The sequence below is a fragment of the Bos taurus genome, chromosome 4 (genome assembly GCF_002263795.3).
Source record: "Bos taurus isolate L1 Dominette 01449 registration number 42190680 breed Hereford chromosome 4, ARS-UCD2.0, whole genome shotgun sequence".
NCBI lineage: Eukaryota > Metazoa > Chordata > Mammalia > Artiodactyla > Bovidae > Bos > Bos taurus.
Genome location: NC_037331.1, coordinates 114,541,492 through 114,566,819, shown reverse-complemented (window position 1 = coordinate 114,566,819; position 25,328 = coordinate 114,541,492). Strand labels below are relative to the sequence as shown.

Genomic DNA, 25,328 nt, shown 5'->3' with positions numbered 1-25,328 from the left:
TTATAACTGAAAGAGTTCAAATAATCCCATTTTCCCTCTCCTTATGATGTCTTATAAACAATAGGGCACTGAACAGCAATGTTTTCCTAAGCTTCTTGTAATATCGGGTCTTCATGGAGGCTTCACACAGCCCCCTCAGGAATTGTCTGTAGAGAGCCCACTGCACATATAAAATCGTTTCACTGAGCGTGAGAGCAGAGAAACACTATTTAAGTCATGTACAAACAAGAAATCTACAAAGCAATACTACTTATACATTACTAACTTCTACAGTATAAAATAATTTTTTCAAAAATTATCATGCCCCCCCAAACCAGGACAAAGCAAATCAGCATCAGTAAGCTCCAATTCAAAAATTAAGCTGTTTTGTACAATGTTATGCCTTAAGCCCAAAAGACAGCAAATGGTTCAATTTCTTAACTATCTGCCAACCAAAAACTATTAGTTCTTTCACCACATGTCAATTCAAAAGCTTAAAAAACAAAACACCAGTACCCAAACAATCAAAAACATCCCACAACAGTAACACCAATGGGAAATCACCACCGCACAAAAGGAAAGTCAGACACCGATCAAAGTGCTATCAGGTCAGCTGCAGCACTATTGAGTTAAGACAGGCACAGAAAAAGATCCACTTTATTTGGAAGTGGAAGAAAACTTTCTCTAAGCAAAATGAATGGAGCCATTAAGACAAAGGATTAAAGTTACAAATTTGTAACTTTGCAACAAAATGTTGCAGACAATACTGAGTAGAAACATTTAGGTGAAACATTCAGTTCAGTTAGTCAGTCACTCAGCCCTGTCTGACTCTTGACTCTGACCCCATAGACTGCAGCACACCAGACCTCCCTGTCCATCACCAACACCCAGAGCTTGCTCAAACTCATGTGCATCGAGTCAGTGATGCCATCCGACCATCTCATCCTGTCATCCCCTTCTCCTCCTGCCCTCTATCTTTCCCAGCATCAGGGTCTTTTCCAATGAGTCAGTTCTTCACATCAGGTAGCTAAAGTATTGGAGTTTCAGCTTCAGTATCAGTCCTTCCAGTGAATATTCAGGACTGATTTCCTTCAAGATGGACTGGTTGGATCTCCTTGCAGTCCAAGGGACTCGCGAGAGTTTTCTCCAACACCACAGTTCAAAAGCATCTATTCTTCGGGCTCAGCTTTCTTTGTAGTTCAACTCTCACATCCATATATGACTACTGGAAAAACCATAGCTTGACTAGACAGCCCTTTGTTGGCAAAGTAATGTCTCTGCTTTTTAATATTCTAGGTTGGTCACAGTGAGAGAGTCAATTCCTAGGCAGGTTGATAAGAAGTCCAGGATCCCCAAGGAGGAGAAGAGGGTCTGGTGCTCTGGAAGTAGAGAGAGGTGTCTAGAATTCTCGAGGAGGAGGAAAAGACAAATGTGTTTTCTCTCTCTCTCTCTCTCTCTCTACATTCCTTAGTCACAGTCACAGAAAACTAAAAAGAAACTTTTTTTCTTTAAGCCTAGAACTGATGATTACACAACAAACAACTGTATTAAGGATTATATAAAAACAATGTATCCTGCTTGAAGACAGTTTCTCCTTCCTGAAGACCTTCTGGCTAATCCTGTTATCTTAAAATGTAAATTGTGGGTCTAGTAAGATCTTTACAATCTTGAGACATTCTTATTGTAATAACTAATTAAAACAGTATATAACTCCCTTGCTAAGACTAGGGAGGTGGGCACTCTCCATCCCCTTCTGAGGTCTCTGTCAGAACCTTTCTCTGTCCCTTTTCGTACTTTAATAAAACTGCTACACAAAAGCGCTTGAGTGATCAAGCCTGGTCCTGAAACTAAATCTTCTTTGGAGATCAAGAATCTGACACCGTTCACCATAAGCTAGAAATAGCTTTTCTTCCAAGGAGCAAGCATCTTTTAATTTCATGGCTGCAGTCACCATCTGCAGTGATTTTGGAGCCCCCAAAAATAAAGTCTGTCACTGTTTCCCCATCTATTTGCCATGAAGTGATGGGATCGGATGCCATGATCTTCGTTTGCTGAAGTTCAGTTTTAAGCCAACTTTTTCACTCTCCTCTCACTTTCATAGAGGATCTCTAGTTCTTTGTTTTCTGCTCCGCACATCTGAGCTTATTGGTATTTCTCCCAGCAATCTTGATTCCAGCTTGTGCATCATCCAGCTCAACATTTCACATGATGTACTTGCATATATGTTAAATAAGCAGGGTGACAATATACAATCTTGACGTACTCCTTTTCCAATCTGGAACCAGTCCATTGTTCCATGTTCGATTCTAACTGTTGCTTCTTGACCTGCACACAGATTTCTCAGGAGGCCGGTAAGATGGTCTGGTGGTATTCTCATCTCTTGAAGAATTTTCCACAGTTTGTTGTGATCCACACAGTCAAATGCTTTGGCATAGTTAATAAAGCAAAAGTAGCTATTTTTCTGGAACTCTCTTGCTTTTTCTATGATCCAACAGATGTTGGCAATTTGATCTCTGGTTCCTCTGCCTTTTCTAAATCCAGCTTGAACATCTGGAAGTTCTCAGTTCACATACTCTTAAAGCCTCGCTTAGAGAATTTTGAGCATTACTTTGCTAGCCTGTGAGATGAGTGCAACTGTGTGGTAGTTTGAGCATTCTTTGGCATTGCCTTTCTTTGGGACTGGAATGAAAATGGCCTTTTTAAAAACATATAAATTTATTTTAATTAGAGGCTAATTACAATATTGTATTGGTTTTGCCATATATCAACATGAATCCGCCATGGGTGTACATGTGTTCCCCATCCTGAGCACCCCCCCAACCTCCCTCCCCATCCCATCCCTCTGGGTCATCCCAGTGCACCAGCCCCGAGCATCCTGTATCATGCATCAAACCTGGACTGGCGATTCGTTTCACATATGATATTATACATGTGAAAACTGACTTTTTCCAGTCCTGTGAACACAGTTGAGTTTTCCAAATTTGCTGACATACTGAGTGCAGCACTTTCACAGCATCATCTTTTAGGATCTGAAATAGCCCAGCTGGAATTTCATCACCTCCACTAGCTTTGTTCCTAGTGATGTTTCCTAAGTCCCACTTGACTTTGCATTCCAGGATGTCTGGCTCTGGGTGAGTGATCAGATCATCATAGTTATCTGGGTTATGAAGATCTTTTTTGTACAGTTCTTCTGTGTATTCCTGCCACCTCTTCTTAATATCTTCTGCTTGTGTTAGGTCCATACCATTTCTGTCCTTTATTGTGCCCATCTTTGTACGAAATATTCCCTTGGTATCTCTAATTTTCTTGAACAGATCTCCAGTCTTTCCCATTCTATTGTTTTCCTCTATTTCTTTGCACTGATCACTAAGGAAGGCTTTCTTATCTCTCCTTGCTGTTCTCTGGAACTCTGCATTCAGATGGGTATATCTTTCCTTTTCTCCTTTGCCTTCAGCTTCTCTTCTTTTCTCAGCTATTTGTAAGGCCTCCTCAGACAACCATTTTGACTTTTTGCATTTCTTTTTCTTGGGGATGGTCTTACCACTACCTCCTGGACAATGTCACGAACCTCCGTCCACAGTTCTTCAGTGAAACATTAGATTTTAACTAAAACAGGCATTATAACTTCCTAAAATATTTGCTTGGAGGTAGGGAAAAAACAAGCAAATAATAACAAAAACAAAAGCACTAATTCTTCAAAAGGCCATGAAATTCTTTAGTTTAAGACTTAACCTCATGGGGCTTCCCTGGTGGTCCAACGGCTAAGAATCAGCGTGTCACTGCAGGGGACGTTGGTTCGATCCCTGGTCCAGAAACTAAGATCCCACATGCCGTGGAGCAACTAAGCCCATGTACGACAACTACCCACATGCCTTAGAGCCTGTACTCTGCAACGAGAGAAGTCACTGCAGCCACAAAGAGCCTGTGTGCCCCAACAAAGACCCAGCGCAGCCAAAACATAAATAGAAATAAAAAGACTACCTGTACAGGCTGCTCTGATTCCATAAAGAACTGTGAGTAAGAAGCCAATCTCTTCTTCAACTGTGTAAGGAGATTTATATTTAGATTCTTTTCCTCAAACCACTCCAGGCCTTCCCACTTCAACAGTGGCCTCCCTGACAGGGAACACAGAAGGGAGCCACGCACAAGGGACCAGGAGAGGAAGCCAGCAGCCAACATTTCCAATCACAGAGAAGCCAGAGTGGGCTAATCAAGAGCTCTGCCATTAAGCAGCTCAGGACAACAGGGGAAGGTTAGGGTTCAACAAATGTTAACTTTTTCTTCATTAGGTCTAATTTTAAAATATAATATGAAAGGTATCTGTGACCATCTGTTCCTTACAATGACCTGAAAGTCCCTATGTAATAGTCCGACTGTTATCTCCCACTATTTTCCTCCTCATTCGTTTTCATCCTAGACACAGTCTCCTTATGGGTCACTAAAAGTGTAAGGGATTATGCATGGGTTCTTCCCTCTGCCTAGAATACTTTTCATCCCAGCCCAGGTGGTGCGAGTGGTAAAGAATCCACTTGCCAATGCAGGAGATGTAAGAGACACGTGTTCAATCCCTGGGTCGGGAAGATCTCCTGGAGGAGGGCTGGGCAACCCACTCCAGTATTCTTGCCTAGAGAATCCCAAAGAGGACAGAGGAGCCTGGAGGGCTATAGTCCACAGGGTCACAGTCAGACACGATGAGCGACTTAGCACACAGCTTCACCTCTACTGAATCTTTGCTCAACTATTACCTTAACAAAGTTCTGTCTAGACAAGCAGGTTCAAAACTGCAACTCAACCACCAAACACTAGCACTTCCCATCCTCCCTACTCCATACAACTTACCACCTTCTTACATATATTGATTTCTTATTCATTATGTTAATTATTGTCTGTCTGCTCCCTGTTAGAATGTATGCTTCATCAGAGCAAGAGTTTTTTGTCTGTTCTGTTTCTTGCAGTATCCCCCAAGCTTATAACAAAAGCTAGCACACAGCAAACACTTAATAAATATTTGTTGAAATTAATTAAAAAATTTCTGGAGAAGATTCTTGAGAGTCCCCATTGGACATCAAGGAGATCAAACCAGTCAATCCTAAAGGAAATCAATTCTTAATATTCATTGGAAGGACTGATGCTGAAACTCCAATACTTTGGCCACCTGATGTGAAGAGCTAACTCATTGGAAAAGACCCTGATGCTGGGAAAGACTGAAGGCAAGAGGAAAAGGAGGCGACAAAGGATGAGATGATTAGATGGCATCAACGACTCAATGGACATGAGTCTGAACAAACTCTGAGAGATACTGAAGGACAGGGAAGCCTGGCGTGCTGCAGTCCATGGGGTTGCAAAGAGTCGGACACAACTTAGTGACTGAACAACAAATGAAAAAATTACTGTAATGTGGTTATCGTGTGCTTGCAAAATGCTGGGATTTCCAAACAAATATACTATTCTGTTTGAGCCAAGCAGTACCTTAATGCTATGCATGGAGATCTTATTTCAACCTTATTTCAACAACAGTATGGGCTTCCCAGGTGGCTCAGAGGTGAAGAATCCTCCTGCCAATGCAGGTTCAATCCTTGGATGGAGAAGATCCCCTGGAGTGGAAATGGCAACCTGCTCCAGTGTTCTTGCCTGGAAAATCCCATGGACAGAGGAGCCTGGTGGGCTACAGTCCAGGGGGTCGCAGAGTCAGACACGACTGAGCAACTGAGCATGACAACTAGGCAGGACAGTAGCCATATTTATTATTGGAAATGGTTTCAAACCGCCCCCCCCAGACTCTCATTGTCCAATTTCACAAATTAAATAAAGCTCTCTGCTATAAAAAGAGGGGCTACTTTCCACTTTGTCCACTGCACGATTTTCGGCTTCCTCTTGGCTGCCAGCACCTAAGGGCAAAATGAAAAAAGTTTTTTCTTCACCCATAAGGTTTGACCCACTCCATCAAGATTTTTCACATAATACCCCCAGCTCACCCTCTCCACAAGAGCACATCAAGATTCCTTGGTCTAAACTACAAAATGTATTAACTCTCAACAATTTTATGGGTAAATAGAATATTTTTCAAGCTATATTATGGTAACTTTTTACAGAAATTTTTTATGTAGTGAATCGTTATTAAATCGTTACTAAATTGAGGAACCTATAAAAATGAGAGGAACTGACAAAACCTGGTCATTTTTTAAAAATATAATTAATTCAAAATCTTCAGAAGCAAAAAATTTCAGGAGTCTTTTAAACAGGTCAAGAAGTTAACACCCAAATATAAAGAAAGTGGAAACCAATCAGATGCCTGTTATAAATAAAATAACAAGTCCTTAACTGCTTAAGAAATTAAAACATTCAAACAAAAATCAAAAGGCTGAAAACTGAATCTATGCTAACAAATAATGAATTCAGCATCTACATGATAAAAAGGTTTTTGCTTCATACTATCTGCCATTCCTTCTATATAGCCATGGCCTCAATATCCGAGGCTTGAAAGCTGTTAAAAGGAGGGTCAAAACAAACATTTAAGGTTAGTTAATGCAAAACAACTAGTGACCAAATACTTTCAATCATAAACTTGAATAGTTAATAAAGCAAAAACTTCAGCAGTTAGATACCAAGGTAATACATTCTTCAAAATGTAAATGAATAAAAGGCTATGCTGAGCTTAGTCGCCCAGTCGTGTCCAACTCTTGCAAACCCGTGGACTGTATCCCGCCAGGCTCCTCTGTCCGTGAGGATTCTCCAGGCAAGAATACTGGAGTGGGCTGCCATGCCCATGCCATGCCATGCCATGCCATGGAAGATCCCCTCCAGGGGATCTTCCCCACACAGGCATCAAACCCAGGTCTCCCGCAACGCAGACAGATTCTTTACCATTTGAGCCACTAGGGAAGCCCAGATAAAGGGCCGACCACCTGTTTACGTGAATTTTCAGTAGACAAGACGGTGTGGTTTCACGTTTCCTCTAGCCACAGTCTGGGAGCTGCCAGGGAACAGGTGGCTGGCTAGTAAGCTGAGAGTCGGTTTTGCCAGGGTGGTACAGAGGAAGAAGAACAGGGAAAGGTATATGCAGTGTGCTGATCAGAATGACAGGTCACAGATTTAAGCCAGACAAGGAGAGCTGAGAGGCTCAGGAAGAATGAAGCAGGATGAAAAAATGTGGACAGGCCAATGGGCCCTGGTGTAGCTGAATGGCCGTTGGAGTTATGTTACCAGAGAGAGTGATCTGGAAAGATGCATGTTGTGGTGGAAAATGAGAGGCTAACGCTCAGATTCTGGAGAGGTACAGTGAATCAGAGAAGAATCCTTTCCAGACACACAAACTGGAGATACCCCAGTGAACAATTTGCCTACAGTATAAGCAACCCCCTGAAGACACAAGCATTTCCACCTTTTCAAACTCATTATGGTTAGCACAGCATCTGTGGTGAACAGTTAAGGTGTATTCATGTTCCAAAAGAAGTTAGAGGACATTGTTTAGGTTGTGCGCAATGAGAAGAGTGTAGTAACGTAGGCAGGGCTAAACAGTTTACATAGACAGTCTCATTAGACGTTGTCACCATTTTATTTTTTTACTGAACTGTAACCGGGGTATTTTTATACCTTACAAAGTGATCACCACGCTAAGTTCAGTGATCATCTGTCACCACAAAGTTATTACGTCATCACTAATATTTCTTCTGCTGTGCATAACTGGAAGTTTATACCTCTTAATCTCCTTATCTGTTCCATGCACCCCCACCCTCCTCCCCTCTGGCAATTACCAGCTTGTGTTCTGTATCCAGGAGTCTTTTCTCTTTTGCTATCATTGTTTTCTTTCTTAGATCCATATGAGTGACTTATTTCACTAACAGTGAAATATAATACCTTCTAGATCCATCCCTGTTGTCACAAATGGCACAATTTAAGATGATACTAAAATCATTCCACTAATTTTCCAGTCATAGCCTATTAAATGTACTGAACAATCTAACATTTTTCTTCTGAAAATCATTAAATAATTCTAGAGAAAAGGCTAACACTGGAATCATGTAAGAGTTTTATATGCCAGACACCACTCAAGGTGCTAGGGATTGATACTTTAAGTTTTGCTATTATGCTAAAAAAAAAAAAATCAGAAAATAATAGGTTGGTGCAAAAGTACTTGTGATTTTGCACTGCTGAACTCTGCTGCTTGATATTGGAATACAGCCTTAAATAAATATGGTTATGTTATTATCGCTTTGTTTTTTTGCTAATGACATTACTTGCTCTTTATTTTATATATTTATTTTAGAGTAGGAAAATGATGTTAGACAAAAAACAAATTCAAGTGATTTTCTTACTTGAATTCAAAATGGGTTGTAAAGCAGCAGAGAGAACATGCAACATCAACAATGCATTTGGCCCAGGAACTGCTAATGAACGTACAGTGCACTGGTGGTGGTTCAAGCAGTTTTGCAAAGGAGACGAGAGCCTGGAAGGTGAGGAGCACGGTGGCCGGCCATCTGAAGTTGACAGCGACCAACTGAGGATCATCAAAGCTGACCCTCTTAAAACTACACGAGAAGCTGCCAAAGAATTCAATGTTGACCATTCTACAGTCATTTGGCATTTGGCACCCCACTCCAGTACTCTTGCCTGGAGGATCCCATGGACAGAGGAGCCTGGTAGGCTGCAGTCCACGAGGTCTCTAAGAGTCGGACACGACTAAGTGATTTCATTTTCACTTTTCGCTTTCATGCATTGGAGAAGGAAATGGCAACCCACTCCAGTGTTCTTGCCTGGAGAATCCAGGGACGGGGGAGCCTGGTGGGCTGCCGTCTCTGGGGTTGCACAGAGTCGGACATGACTGAAGCGACTTAGCAGCAGCAGCAAAGGTGACAAAGCTCAATACACATGAGCTGACAGCAAATTAAAAACTGTCATTTTGAAGTGTCGTCTTTTCTTATGCTATACAACAACAAACCATTTCTCGAATGGATTGTGACATGAGATAAAAAGTGGAACTTCTATGACAATCGGCAATGACCAACTCAGTGGTTGGATCAAGAAGCTCCAAAGCACTTCCCAAAGCCAAACCTGCACCAAAAAAAGGTCATGGTCACTGTCTGGTGGTCTGCTGCCCGTCTGGTCCACTGCAGCTTTTTGAATCCCAGTGAAACCATTACATCTGAGAAGCATGCTCAGCAAATTGATGAGAGGCACTGAAAGCTGCAAGGCCCGCAGCCGGCACCGTTCAACAGAAAGGGCCCAATTATTCTCCATGATGACGCGCGACTGTGTGTCGCACAACCAATGCCTCAAAATTTGAACAAATTGGGCTACGAAGTTTTGCCTCATTGTCATATTCACCTGATCTCTCACCAATGGACTACAACTTCCTCAAGCCCCAGGACAACTTTTTTCAAGGAAAACCCTTCCACAACCAGCAGGAGGCAGAGAATGCTTTCCAAGGGTTTGCTGAATCTCTAAGCATGGATTTTTACACTACAAGAATAAACTTACTTCTCGTTGGCAAAAATGTGATTATGATGGTTCATATTTTGATTAATAAAGACATGTTTGAGCCTAGTTATAATTATTTAAAATTCATGGTCCGAAACCGCAATTATGTTTGGCCCAAAACATGCGCTGAGAAGCTGGAGCTGGGGTACTGAATTAAGAATGCTGAATGGGGAGGCCCAAGCCAACCACGTGGAGGCCGCATGGAGCTCCTCTCAGCATCCCGGCTCTCACTATGGAGAAGTGAAACCCACCGGGCTGTGTGACTGAAGGCACTTTTTCAGTATACCCTCACAAAGGATGGAGGCTCAGGTGTCAACTACAATTGGGCACTTGCCATCTCACGTGACAAGGATTAAATCATGTGCTGCTGCAGCTGCTGGTTTTCAGCACCCTCTGAAAGGAGCTCAGGGTGGAAAGTAGGAAAGGAGGCATGCTGTGCTAGGGGAAAAACTAGCAGGACAGGCCTTCAGATAGTTAAGACATTTTCAGGAGCTGCTTTTATGAGCCAGATCCTTGTATCTCCTCATATCTAGAAAAGCACTCAAATTCCTCATGGTGACACGGTCTCGTGACTAGCAGAAAGCTTCACCTGACTAGCAGAAACCCTCTGGAAAAATATGTGCTCGATTGCATGCATGCACCCAATCACTAAAATCACACATCTCCTGTCCTTCCCCGCTGCCTCTCTGGCGCAGTGTCTCAGAGCTGTCTGAGGTGCTGTCTCCCAGGCTGCAGTCCTCATTTTGCCCCAGATAAAACTTAACTCGCAACTCTTGCATTGTGCTTTTAAGTTGACATATGAGACATATTATTACTTATGGATCCCAGAATCAGTGGGGCGGGGGGTGGGGCAGGGACACAGGACAACAGCCCTGGGGAAGGGCGTTTCTCTGTCTGAGGACATCAGCAGGAAAGAGGGCAGGGTAGCAGGCGCCTCTGACTGACTGGGGTGGTCGTGAGTTTCTGCAGGCTTAACGCTAAGCGGCTATTTTAAACGATGCCCTGGGAAAAGCAAAGTGGCAAAGTGCGAGCATCCTGACCAGGAGTTATTATCATGTAAGAGGCCCAGACAGCAACTCAGAAAAACAAAGTTGTTTTCCCCAAAAGTTGTCTTTCTCGTCAAAATGTAGATGAACAAGAAGTTAAAAATTAAAAAAACCCTGCAGTCTATCAATGTTTTGCTGCAAATTCTACCAGTTATTTTTAATCTTCCTACCCTAGTCACAAAACATTATAGTGCTATTTGTAATTAATGAAAAATAAATGTAATAGATTCAAGTTAGTAGCACTATGGATAATATTCTACTTTTCTTCATTTAAAAAGAAATATAAAAGAATATGTATTTCTTTAATAATAAAGGTAAAATTTTTCTTAGGAAAAAACTTCCTAATTTAAAAACAAGAACCAATTTGGAGAGGATTAAATATTTAAAGGCTTCACATGAAATATACGGGCTTTTAACTTCAGAAGCAAAGAGATTTTAGCATCCTTAAGGGAAGAAATATTTTAAATCCATTAATTTGTCAAAAATTTGACAATAAAATTTGGACACTGAACAAATATTCTAGAAGGATTTGAAAAATTACGTTTTCTCTATTAAATCATTATCTAGTCTGAAATTAGCATGCCTCTTTCAATAGCCACCTTTTTTCACTACAAGACTAATGAGACAATTCTATTTAATCAAACAGGACAGCCCTCACTTTCCTTCAGTACCAAATAATTATCATCATATTCATCTCTAAATGTTAAGTATTTACCTTTCAGTAGTTTCCAGCTGTTTTCTCATCAGTATATATTCCAAAGGGTCAAACAGTAAACATTTTGTCGCTTTTTCCATGAAAGAGAGTCATATTTTGCCTCAGCTAGAGTCAGTACTGATTTATAACAGTGCCTTTCCTACATACCCTGTAAAATTACCAAGTGATGACAACACAAAAATACACACTATTCTTTCCCATTCCTTATCTACTCTGAAGGCTAGAAAGAAATGTATTTCATAATTACAATTATTGAACTAGGAAAGGTTCAGAGCAAATTCCAGACATCACAAGCTCTCTGGGAATAATCCTTTGATCTTTTGATATTTATGAATGTCCTCTCTATAAGAAAATCAAGGAGCATAAACACATGTAAGTGTCTATATATGATATCTCAAATGCAGAGGAAAACCACATGGTAATGTTGATTGGATGGAGACAAAAGCAAATTTAAACACTAAAGAAAACCAAAAGGATAGAAAATATGACAAATTACTTAAACTTACCAAGTTTAGGACACCTGCTTTGTCAGTGAATAAGGGCTGATAGAAGCTAACAAGGCTAACTATTGTTCTTTAATACTCTCTCCCATCAAATGCTCCAGTAAGGAGCAGCTCTCCCTAGGTAAGACCTACGGTAGACAGGAAGAAGAAAGTGACCACAGGCTCAAAAGGGCCTGCACAACCAACATTTACTTCGTGGAATCATTACTCTCAAGGTCTTTCTAACTCTGTATTCTAGTATACATACTAAAGCTTCTTTATTACAACGGTCATACTTTACCTCATTTCTGACCCCATGGATCTGATCAAGATTGCCAGGCATCCTCAAGAAATGCCCTGACTGCGGCTGACATTTGAGCTTTTCTTCAGTCCCAGCAGAAACAGCCCATATCTTGTCAACACAGGGATTTAAACTCAAATGTAGTCAGAAGCCAAGCAGATTATGAAGAGGAAAGAGAGAGAAAATAAGCGTGGTTCTACGTGTCAGGGCACGTCCCCCAGCTAAAGCAATTCAAATTCAAAACTCCAAAAGGTGCTGACCAGCCTCCAGATTGCAACATTTTTTTTTTTTGGCTGCATGAAATGGCTTGTGGGATCACTTCCCAGACCAGAGCCTGAACCCAGGCCATGACAGTGAAAGCATCAAGTCCTAACCACAAGACCATGCAGGGTACGCCCCAGACTGCAACTTCTCATGGGGATGCATCAAATGAACAGTGCATAAACACAACCCCCAAAACCACAAAAACTATTACTGCTTGTTCCCTTTCTGCCCATAAGAAGGAAGATTAAGTCAAAAGTATATCAGATAAAGATGAAATGAATGAATAAGAAAAAAAATAGTTGTCAGAAATAAGTGTTCTGAGATACCCAAACACACAGAATACCTACAAGCACACATCCATCCATGGTCAGCACAACCTCTGCAGCCGCTGTGCCCCAGGGCCCAAAGACGCAAGTGGAGCTGCCAATCCCTAAACCATGGCTACCGACGGTTTTACTCTGCAAGCGTGTCAAGAGTCTCTAGTGGTGTACAGCGCTGACAGAGCGGTTTATGTACATTAGTCAAGTGTGCAAAGACGAACAAAAAACAGAACAGAAAATATTCCAGGGTGTAAGACAGACAGGAAGAGAACAATGAGTCTTATCTTTTCCCCTCTTCCTTTTAGAGAAATTAAGTAACTTGCTTTAAGGATACACAGCTAGTAAGGGGAGAAACCAGATTTGAATCCCAGTGACCTTATGTCCTTCATTACTTTGTAACCATCTGGTAAATAAGAAATAGTGAATCTCAATTTGCCATTCCTTAAAAAAAAAAAAAATAGAAGTCATCCAGTGATTTTCTTTTTTTAACATAAATTTACATTTCCCACAAGAGTCAAGGTATCAGTAACTCTCCTCCCAAACAAGATGTTCGTTCACCTCTCTGGATTTCTATCATCTCCTAAAACTGGAACCCAGTAATTCTTTACTATTTTTAAATTCTCAGGCTTTTCAGGAGCATCAACTATCTTGAGTGAAGCTACCCAGACTGCCATTACCAGAAGCACAAGGCCAGGGTTATGTTCTAAACTGTCGCCTTTTGTATTTGAAAGGGAACAGGCTAGGCACTGCTAAAAAGAGACATGAGAAAACCATACTGTGACGGAATATTGGATTTTTTTCAGACACTCATTTCTGAATGCATTCTACCACCTCAGGAGGCTTAAAAAGCAGACAAATCTACCTGGCAAACAGCCAGTTTCACTCCTAGCTGCTCCTGTTGACTCAGGCCGCAAGAAATCATACAGCAGACAGAGTCACCTGCACATCCTCTGGAGCCTCACCATCCTGCGCGGGGCTGACAGCCAAGCGCCAGCACCGCATCTCCAGCCTCTGCAGTCCACCTGCCCACTTGCGGGGCAGGTCCACACTCTGGGGAAATGGGCCCTCCCAAGCGGCGGCCCTCACAGTGGGCTGCTAGAAGCAGCCAGCCCCCTCACAGCCAGAGAAACTGCTACCCGCATTCTCCACTGGCCCCGGTTCCCAGCATGACTAGGCTCTCACTGCCCACAGCGGCAACTGGCTGGAAAACATGCCCCTTACTGTCTGGCTCTCCTACCCTCACTTCCTCATTCCCCCGCTGGTGTGTCCCGGATTACTCACTATGTGGATCTGAACTTTTACCTCAGGATTTGCTTCAGGGGGCTTCCCAGGTGGTGGTAGTGGTTTAGCCTCTTAAGTCGTGTCCAACTCTTGTGATCCCGTGGACTGTAGCCCGTCAGGCTCCTCTGTCCATGGGATTCTCCAGGCAAGAATACTGGAGTGGGTGGCCACTCCCTTCTCCAGGGGATCTTCCCAACCCAGGGATCAAACAAGTCTCTTGCACTGAGAAGATGGAGCACCGCAACCAAGAGTAGCCCCTACTCACCACTACTAGAGAAAGCCAGAGCAAAAGCAGTGAAGACCCAGCACAGCAAACAACTAAATAAAATTATTTAAGAAGTTCTTCTCAACAGCTGCAAGATATTTTTCCGACTAGCAAAAAAAAAAAAAAAAAAAATTTCAAAATGATAAGCTTTTCTGAGGAAATCAAAAGCTCAAAGGCAATGTAGCTTGAAATAACTGTTAATTAGCAGGAAACTATGAAGAATCGAATGCAGCCAACATAAGCAACTCTCAGGTACAACACTGCAGTCCTGAACCTATGCATCTGGTTCACTCAAGATGGTAACAAGTCATAAAATCTAAGTTAAAAAGCATGCTTTCAGCTCCTATATGAAAAGGGCTTAGAAGCCACCTCTTCTATCTGTACAAAAATAAACCAAACATCAATGACTTTTGAACCCATCAGAGAACAAAGGTTACAGGACAAACTACCGCTGAAAACCTGGAGACACACAGCTGAGATCTGCTTACCTGGAGCAGAAGCTGCACCATAAACTGGCCTGAAAGGGAGAGACTAGGAGAATCAGTCTGGAGCAGGGAGGGGCCACACCTCTGAGGGCTTTAGCCCCAGGGATCCCACCACAGTGTGTGTGCAGACCCCGGACTGATCCCCACGTGACTAAGGCAGGGGAGGAGAAGAATAATCACTTCAGAGAGTCTTCTTCCTAACACAGGCATATCCTCCAGGGGGAAAAGACACCAGAGCTTTCTCTAGATTAAGAAAGACATTCCTCCAGCCCCTCCTAGCCCTCCAGTCAAACCTGAGGGGGAAAAGCGTTAGTCATTCAGTTCAGTTGCTCAGTTGTGTCCTACTCTGCAACCCCATGAATCGCAGCACTCCAGGCCTCCCTGTCCACCACCAACTCCCGGAGTTCACTCAGACTCACGTCCATCGAGTCAGTGATGCCATCCAGCCATCTCACCCTCTGTCGTCCCCTTCTCCTCCTGCCCCCAATCCCTCCCAGCGTCAGAGTCTTTGCCAATGAATCAACTCTTCGCATGAGGTGGCTAAAGTATTGGAGTTTCAGCCTCAGCATCAGTCCTTCCAATGAAAACCCAGGACTGGTCTCCTTTAGGATGGACTGGCTGGATCTCCTTGCAGTCCAAGGGACTCTCAAGAGTCTTCTCCAACACCACAGTTCAAAAGCATCAATTCTTCGGTGCTCAGCTTTCTTCACAGTCCAACTCTCACATCCATACATGGCTACTGGAAAAACCACAGCTTTGACTAGATGGACCTTTGTTTTGCAAAGTAATATCTCTGTATGCTCTCTAGGTTGGTCGTAACTTCCTCCCAAGGAGTAAGTGTCTTTTAATTTCATGGCTGCAATCACCATCTGCAGTGATTTTGGAGCCCAGAAAAATAAAGTCTGACACTGTTTCCACTGTTTCCCCATCTATTTCCCACGAAGTGATGGGACCAGATGCCATGATCTTCGTTTTCTGAATGTTGAGCTTTAAGCCAACTTTTTCACTCTCCTCTTTCACTTTCATCAAGAGGCTCTTTAGTTCCTCTTCCCTTTCTGCCATAAGGGTGGTGTCATCTGCATATCTGAGGTTATTGATATTTCTCCCGGCAATCTTGATTCCAGCTTGTGCTTCTTCCAGCCCAGCGTTTCTCATGATGTACTCTGCATAGAAGTTAAATAAGCAGGGTGACAATATACAGCCTTGACGTACTCCTTTTCCTATTTGGAACCAATCTGTTGTTCCATGTCCAGTTCTAACTGTTGCTTCCTGACCTGCATATAGGTTTCTCAAGAGGCAGGTCAGGTGGTCTGGTATTCCCATCTCTTGAATTTTCCACAGTTTATTGTGATCCACACAGTCAAAGGCTTAGGCATAGTCAATAAAGCAGAAATAGATGTTTTTCTGGAACTCTCTTGCTTTTTCCATGATCCAGCGGATGTTGGCAATTTGATCTCTGGTTCCTCTGCCTTTTCTAAAACCAGCTTGAACATCTGGAAGTTCACGGTTCATGTATTGCTGAAGCCTGGCTTGGAGAATTTTGAGCATTACTTTACTAGCGTGTGAGATGAGTGCAATTGTGTGGTAGTTTGAGCATTCTTTGGCATTGCCTTTCTTTGGGATTGGAATGAAAACTGCCCTTTTCCAGTCCTGTGGCCACTGCTGAGTTTTCCAAATTTGCTGGCATATTGAGTGCAGCAATTTCACAGCATCATCTTTCAGCATTTGAAATAGCTCAACTGGAATTCCATCACCTCCACTAGCTTTGTTCGTAGTGATGTTTTCTAAGGCTCACTTGACTTAACATTTCAGGATGTCTGGCTCTAGGTGAGTGATCACACCATCGTGATTATCTGGGTGGTAAAGATCTTTTTGTACCATTCTTCTGTGTATTCTTGCCACCTCTTCTTAATATCTTCTGCTTCTGTTAGGTCCATACTATTTCTGTCCTTTATTGAGCCCATCTTTGCATGAAACGTTCCCTTGATATCTCTAATTTTCTTGAAGAGATCTCTAGTCTTTCCCATTCTGTTGTTTTCCTCTATTTCTTTGCATTGATTGCTGAGGAAGGCTTTATCTCTCCCGTCTATTCAGTCCTGTCCAATTCTTTGTGACCCCATGGACTGTAGCCCACCAGGCTCCTTTGTCCATGGGATTCTCCAGGCCAGAACACCAGAGTGGACTGCATTCCCTTTAAAAGGGGATCTTCCTGACCTAGGGATCAATCCTAGGTGTCCTGCATTGCAGGCAGATTCTTAAGCATCTGAGCCACCACGGGAAAAAGTAATCAACAAAGGTGAAGGCTTCTATAAAACAGACTGGAAACCGCAGCTAGGAAAGGGAGTGGGTTGCAGGGAGGAATAAAGCTACAGCAATGGAGAACACTTGTGAAGGTCACAGACACAGGCTGAGATTTAACTGGAAGATTACAGAATTCTTACCCTTCCTCACACTTCAGCATACCACCAGCAGGGCTCCAAATAGAATACAGGTGTGTTACAACTGATGCAGGTTTCCCAGGCGGCACTCTGCCAATGCAGGTAGACGTAAGAGACACGGGTTTGGTCCCTGGGTCAGGCAGATCCCCTGGAGGGGGGCAAGGCAACCCACTCCAGTATTCTTGCCTGGAGAATCCAACAGACAGAGGAGCCTAGTGGGATACAGTCCATGGCGTTGCAAAAGTAGGACATGATTAAAGTGACTCGGCACTCAGAGCTGACACAGACTCTCTCTGGGGAACAGTACTTATCCCAACAGGGCACTAGAAGCATCCAAAGCCTCTGGAACCTGAGACTACTGCAGACATTACACACTGCCAACCTCTGTTAGTTCCTATTACCTGACACGAGATAACAGCCTTTCAACAACAACAACAAAATGCAAAGCTCACTAAAAGAGAAAATAGTCACCAAGACAAAGCAATCATTAGAACCAGAATTAGATGACAGATTTGGGGACTGGCAAACAAGGAATTTAAAATATCTGTCATTAACATGTTAAGGGCTCTAATGGAAAAAGACAACATGCAAGAACAGGAGGATGATGGGAACAGTAAGAAAGAATCAAAAGGACATGCTAAAAACCAACAGCACTGCCAAAGCTATGAGGAACGCCTTCCGTGGGCGCTTCAGAGACTCCACATAGCCAGAGAAAGAAGCAGTGAGCTGGAATACAGGTCAACAGACACTCTGCAAACTTAAACGCAAAGAGAAAAAAAGAATGAAATAAACAGAATATCCAAAAACTGTGGGGCAATTTCAAAGTATAACACATACACGTTACTGGAATATCAGAAGGAAAAAAGGAAGCAGAAAAAATATTTGAAATAATAATGGCCAAGAACTTTCCAAAATTAACAACAGACCCTAGGAAGCTGAGAGTACGACCAAACACATTAAGTACCCTAAAAAAAAAAAACACCTCACTTAGGTATATCACATTCAGACAATCAAAAGACAAATACAAAATCTTGAAAGAAACTACAGGGAGGGAAGAACATTTTATCTACAGAGAAAAGAGAATTACAGTGGACTTCTCATCATGCAAGCAAAAGCAGAGTAAAATATTTAAAGTATGAAACCCCATTACCACCTCAGAATTCTATATTCATTGATATTATTATTCAAAATGAAGGAGAAATAAAGGCTTTTTCATTAAAAAAAAAAATAAAACAAACTGACAAACTCATCACAAGCAGCCCTGTCCTGCAAAAAAAATGGAAAAAAAAACCTTCAAGCAGAAAAAAAATGATACACGTCAGAAACCTGGATCTACATAAAGAAAATAAGAACATCAGAGAAGGGATAAATACACTGAAAATAAAATCCTTTACTTTTCTTATCCTTATCTGACCTAAAAGACAACCAGAACAAGAGCAGAACAAAATAACAGAACAAGGGCATTCCCACTGGCTCAGCAGTAAAGAGTGTGCCTGCAATGCAGGAGACACGGGTTCAATTCCTGGGTCAGGAAGATCCCCTGGAGGAGGAAATGGCAACCCACTCCAATATTCTTGCCTGGGAAATCCCAAGGACAGAGGAGCATGGTGGGCTACAGTCCATGGGGGTTGCAAAAACAGTCGGACACGACTTAATGACTAAACCACCACACAGCAACTGGGTGATCACAGCACTCTGGTAAGTGAGTGACAACAAGGTCACGGGGTGGGTGGGAGAAACCTATACACACACCAAGCAATATTATCATTGTTGTTTAGTTGCTAACTCGTGTCTGACTCTTTTATGATCCCGTGGAGTGTAGTCCACCAGGCTCCTCTGTCCATTGGATTTTCCAGGCACGAACACTGGAGCATGTTGCCATTTCCTCCTCCAGGGGATCTTCTCAACCCAGGAATCAAAACCTTCCTGTGTTGGCAGGAAGATTCTTCACCACTGAGACACCAGAATTATGTTACTTTAAGGCAGATTCAGGGATTAGTTTAAAATGTATATTGTAATCTCTAGGGAAATCACCAAAAAAATTTTTTAAGAAATATAATGATATGCTATGTGGTAGGCAGAATCAGATCAGATCAGATCAGTCACTCAGTTGTGTCTGGCTCTTTTCGACCCCATGAATTACAGCACGCCAGGCCTCCCTGTCCATCACCAACTCCCAGAGTTCACTCAGACTCACATCCATCGAGTCAGTGATGCCATCCAACCATCTTCTCCTCTGTCGTCCCCTTCTCCTCCTGCCCCCAATCCCTCCCAGCATCAGTCTTTTCCAATGAGTCAACCCTTCGCATGAGGTGGCCAAAGTACTGGAGTTTCAGCTTTAGCATCATTCCTTCCAAAGAAATCCCAGGGCTGATCTCCTTCAGAAGGGACTGGTTGGATCTCCTTGCAGTCCAAGGGACTCTCAAGAGTCTTCTCCAACACCACAGTTCAAAAGCATCAATTCTTTGGCGCTCAGCCTTCTTCAGTCCAACTCTCACATCCATACGCGACCACAGGAAAAACCATAGCCTTGACTAGACGAACCTTTGTTGGCAAAGTAATGTCTCTGCTTTTGAATATGCTATCTAGGTTGGTCATAACTTTCCAAGGATTAAGCGTCTTTTAATTTCATGGCTGCAGTCACCATCTGCAGTGATTTTGGAGCCCCCCAAAATAAAGTCTGATACTGTTTCCACTGTTTCCCCATCTATTTCCCATGAAGTGATGGGACCAGATGCCATGATCTTCATTTTCTGAATGTTGAGCTTTAAGCCAACTTTTCACTCTCCACTTTCATCAAGAGGCTTTTGAGTTCCTCTTCACTTTCTGCCATAAGGGTGGTGTCATCTGCATATCTGAGGTTATTGATATTTCTCCCGGCAATCTTGATTCCAGCTTGTGTTTCTTCCAGTCCAGCGTTTCTCATGATGTACTCTGCATATAAGTTAAATAAGCAGGGTGACAATATACAGCCTTGACGAACTCCTTTTCCTATTTGGAACCAGTCTGTTGTTCCATGTCCAGTTCTAACTGTTGCTTCCTGACCTGCATACAAATTTCTCAAAAGGCAGATCAGGTGGTCTGGTATTCCCATCTCTTTCAGAATAATGGTAGGCAGAATAATTGTCCCCAAATATGGTTTTTCCAGTAATCGTGTATGGATGTGAGTTGGACCATAAAGAGGCTGAGAGACGAAGAACTGATGCTTTAGAACTGTGGTGTTGGAGAAGACTGTGGACAGGAGATCAAACCAGTCAATCCTAAAGGAAATCAACCCTGAATATTCATTGAAACAACTGTTGCTGAAGCTGAAGCTCCAATATTTTGGCCACCTGATGTGAAGAGCTGACTCACTGGAAAAGACCCTGATGCTGGGAAAGATTGAGGGCAGGAGAAGGGGGCAACAAAGGATGAGATGGTTGGATGGCATCACTGACTCGATGGACATGAGTTTGAGCAAGCTCCAGGAGATAGGAAAGCCTGGCGCGCTGCAGTCCACGGGGCCACAAAAAGTCAGGACTTAGTAACTAACAAGAACAACAAAAAGTAAAGGATGGAAAGCCATGCTAACAGTAACCAAAAGAAAGCTAAAGTAACCACATTAACTTCAGACAGAGCAGATTTCATTGGATAATTAGGGATTAAGGGGGTCATTATATGATAATAAAGAGGTCAATTCTCCAGGAAGACATAACAATCTTGAACCTGTGTATATCTAACAAGGAATCAAAACACTTGAAGCAAAACCTGAGGGAAAAAGTTAAAGACTTCAACAACACTGGCAGTAACAACAGATCGAGTAGACAGAAAAATCAGTGAGGAAACAGATGCCCTGAGCAGCACTATAAATCAACTTGATCTAATTGACATTAATAGACAACAGCTGAATACACAGTCTTTTCCAGCCCACAGTTCACCAATGTAGATCGTATTCTGGGCCATAAAACACACTTGAACTGATTTAAAAGAATAGAAATCATACAAAGTATATCCTTGGATGAAGTGGAATTAAACTAGAAATCAGAAACAGAAAGGCAAAAATCCCCTCCCCCACACCCCCAGATATCTGGAAATTATAGTCTCAAGAGAAATTTTAAACATATTTTGCACTTAATTAAAATGAAAATACAACTTATCAAAATTTGTGGGATACAGCAAAAGAAGTGCTTAGAGGGACAGTTATAGCATCCAAATGGATTAGAGTTCAAGATACCAGTATGTACACGTCTTTAGCTTAACATATATTAGCTTTAGATAGACTGTTACACATATATGCCCATATGTTTAGGTCTCTCGTTCAGTCGTGTCCAACTCTTTGCGACCCCATAGACCGCAGCACGCCAGGCCTCCCTGTCCATCACAAACTCCCACAGTTTACGCAAACTCATGTCCATTGAGTCAGTGAAGCCATCCAACCATATCATCCTCTGTCATCCCCTTCTCCTCCTGCTTTCAATCTTTCCCAGCATCAGGGTCTTTTCAAATGAGTCAGTTCTTTGCATCAGGTGGCCAAAGTTTTAGTTTCAGCTTCAACATCAGTCCTTCCAATGAATATTCCGGACTGATTTCCTTTAGGATGGACTTGGGTATGGCATAAGCCCTCTTGAAGGACGTCGCCATTAACCCCACGAACCTTGTGCACCAGGACCCAGGAGAAAGGAGCAGTGACCCCACAAGAGACTGACCCAGACTTGTCCATGAGTATCCAGGAGTCTCCAGTGGAGGCGTGGGTCGGTAGTGGCCTGCTGCAGAGTTGGGGGCAGTGAGTGCAGCAGTGCATGTATGGGATCTTTTGAAGGAGGTCGCCATTATCTTCATTACCTCCACCATAGTTTCAGTTCAGTCGCTCAGTTGTGTCCGTCTCTTTGAGACCCCATGAATCGCAGCCCACCAGGCCTCCCTGTCCATCACCAACTCCCAGAGTTTACCCAAACTCATGTTCCCTGGTAGCTCAGACAGTAAAGCGTCTGCCTACAATGTGGGAGACCTGGGTTCAATCCCTGGGTCGGGAAGGTCTCCTGAAGAAGGAAATGGCAACCCACTCCAGGATTCTTGCCTGGAAAATCCCATGGACAGAGGAGCCTGGTAGGCTACAGTCTGTGGGGTTGCAAAGAGTCAGACACAACTGAGCGACTTCACTTTTTTTCACAAGTCCACCATAGTTTGGCCCCAGGTAAATAGCAGGGAGGGAACACAGCTCCAACCATCAACAGAAAATTGGATTAAAGATTTACTGAGCATGGCCCCACCCATCAGAACAAGACCCAGTCCCCCTCAGTCAGTCTCTCCCACAGGAAGCTTCCATCAGCCTCTTATCCTTCTCCATCAGAGGGCAGACGAACTAAAAACCACAGTCCCAGAAAACTAACCAATCTGATCACACTGACCACAGCCTTGTCTAACTCAATGAAACCATGAGCCATGCCGTGTAGGGCCACCCAAGATGGACGGGTCATGGTGGAGAGTTCTGACAAAATGTGGCCCACTGGAGAAGGGAATGGCAAACCACTTCAGTATTCTTGCCTTGAGAACCCTATGAACAGTCCATATATGTACACATACATTTTCTTGCTTATCAGCTGAGAAGGTCTAGAAGAATAACACTCCCGTGACAACAAGCATACCTAGTGCCCAATTCTTGGTTTCTAACAGAATTCTCCAATAAAAAGAACCAAAGCTCCTTGAAGAAATGACTGACTCTTGAACTGGGAAAGGAAATATGTAAGATGAGCCTGAAGTACCTTGTAGTGCCATAAAGAAAATGACACACAAAAAACCCCAGGAAAAAAGAAATCCCAGAATGATGGGGATGTGTTAAAGGAAGAGATGGAACGAAATGAAAGAGCTTACAAAGGCCATACCTAAAACAATTTAAGCAACAAAAGTGGTACTGCATTATAACCCAAAGTAAAGATAACTATCCATGAGTCCATAACGACGAAGATAACATTAAAAACTAATCATTAATAACTTACGTACAATCACTTTTCTTAATGTCTGAAATTTTGCAAGGTAAAACTTTTATATGTCTTTATACATATATACGTAAGTGTGTATTGACATATATACATATATATCTTACCCAACAACCAAATGCTCCTTTGACTCTGTATGTAGGTTGGTTTCCAGGGGTTATAATGTGCTTACGTGATTAAGTCCTCAACTAATTCTTGTCCATGGAATCGCAGGACACAGATTCTAGTAGTCTGTCCTTACGGGTTGTGTAATTGTATATATTAACTGTTTTCTCCTCACTTCTGCTTCCTCTTCATTATTTAACACAAGATTCATCGGAGATCAACTTTACAAACTAGCCTGGAGAACACAGAATGTCCACATGGAAATGCCTGTTGCAAGCTATGTACAGACACAGAGTATCAGAAGGGTGAACTGCCCCACTGAAGTTGGGCTCCTGGCTCCAAGTCCACTCTCTACACTCCAGTGGGTCTCAGCCAGAGTCTGAGATATTTGGCAATGTCTGGGGAAACTCAGCACCACCGGAGTCTTTTGGTGATGTCTGGAAATGTTTTTGGTTGCCATGACCAGGGATCCTGCTAACACCTGGTAGGGAGAGGCCAGGGATGCTGCTAAATCCCCTACAATGCACAGAACAGCCCCCAACAATGAAGAATTATCTGGCTCAAAATGTCAACAGTGCCAAGTTTGAGAAACTCTGTTCTGTAACACTGGGGCTGGGACTCTACATGTAACATTTTTCGAACCCTTGAACAACAAGGCAGGTAGACATGCCAGCCTTCCAGGCAGTTGGGAAACCCACCTATATGGTAGGCCCTCCGTATCTTCAGCACCTCTGTACTGCAGGGTCCAACCAGTTGCAGCTTTTGCTGTACTGCAGTATTTACTGTTGAAAAAAATCTGCAAATTAACGGACCTGTCCATGCAGTTCATATCTGCACTGTTCAAGGGTCAGCTATACTGATAAATGAAACAACTTGGATGAACAGGGAAACACATATGAAAAAGTCTTCAGTCTCAATAATTACTGCTGCTGCTGCTAAGTCGCTTCAGTCGTGTCCGACTCTGTGCAACCCCATAGACGGCAGCCCACCAGGCTCCCCCGTCCCTGGGATTCTCCAGGCAAGAACACTGGAGTGGGTTGCCATTTCCTTCTCCAGTGCATGAAAGTGAAAAGTGAAAGTGAAGTCGCTCAGTCGTGTCCAACTCCTAGCAACCCCATGGACTGCAGCCCACCAGGCTCCTCTGTTCATGGGATTTTCCAGGCAAGAGTGCTAGAGTGGGGTGCCAGTGCCTTCTCCGTAATAATTACAGACAGGCAAATAAAAATAAGATACTATTTTCCAGCTCTTGAAAAGTTAAAGTGTTAGTTGCTTAGTGGTGCCCGATTCTTTGTGACCCCATGGGCCCGCCAGCTTCCTCTATCCATGTAATTCTCCAGGCAAGAATACTGGAGTGTGTTGCCATTCCATCTTCTCCAGATTTTCCCCACCCAGAGATCCAACTTTCGGTCTCCTACACCGCAGGCAGAATTTTCACCGTCTGAGCCACCAGGAAAGCCCTTAAAAACCTTTATATCCTTTGGCCAATAATCCCACTTTCTCTAAGAATAAAAATCCTAAAGAAATAATAAATCAGGTGAAAAACTAGGTATTTCCTAAAGCAAACTCCAAAAAATGCTACAATACAGATATAAACCACAGTATAAAGAAACAAGTACAAAGGACAAATTAAATTTGTATATTAAAAAAAAAAAACTTACAGGAAATGCCTTATAGAACTTAAGATTTAAGTTTGACTTTAAAGATTAAGATTTCAATGGCCCAAAAGCTAAAATATCTCAAGCAGAAAGCTGAAGTCTAAAGAAACTGCAACATGTATTTGTTTTCCGTTTTTCAAACAGAATAGTAAGTAGGATGGTGGGTTACAAGGAATACACACATCTGGTTAAGGTTAGTGGAATTGATTAATTCTATGAGGACAGGCTGGGGCTATGACCCTGAGGGTGAGAATTAACTCATTCCACAAGCAAAAGGAAGCTAACTAGGGTTTTTAAGCAAATGCACCTTAGGAAGAAAGTCCTAGGAACAATGTATAAAATGAATTGAGACAGAGGGAAATAAAATCAAAAACCAGGGAGCCAGTTAGAAAAAAAAAAGAGGCATTCATGGTTTGCAATGGAGCTGTGAAAGTGAGCGGCAAGGAGAATCAGAGGCAGAACTGCCCGCACTTGTCAGCTTGACCACATATGGGACCCTGAGGGAGAAAGGAGGAATAAAAACAACACTCAGTTAAGTCT

General features: G+C 42.7%; 1 protein-coding gene across 9 annotated transcripts in view; it reads right to left on the bottom strand.

Moving 5' to 3' along the window:
• The window catches only part of GALNT11 (polypeptide N-acetylgalactosaminyltransferase 11), a 52,683-nt gene that overhangs the window by 25,309 nt on the left and 2,046 nt on the right, over window positions 1–25,328 (bottom strand). For 2 of the 9 annotated variants that reach the window (XM_059886002.1, XM_059886001.1), the window contains one exon: window positions 5,449–5,867. The exons of 6 other annotated variants lie outside the window; for them this stretch is intronic. The gene's annotated coding sequence lies outside the window, so the exon portion shown is untranslated. The remainder of the gene's footprint in view (window positions 1–5,448; window positions 5,868–25,328) is intronic. One more of the 9 variants, XM_059886003.1, reaches the window with a different exon arrangement.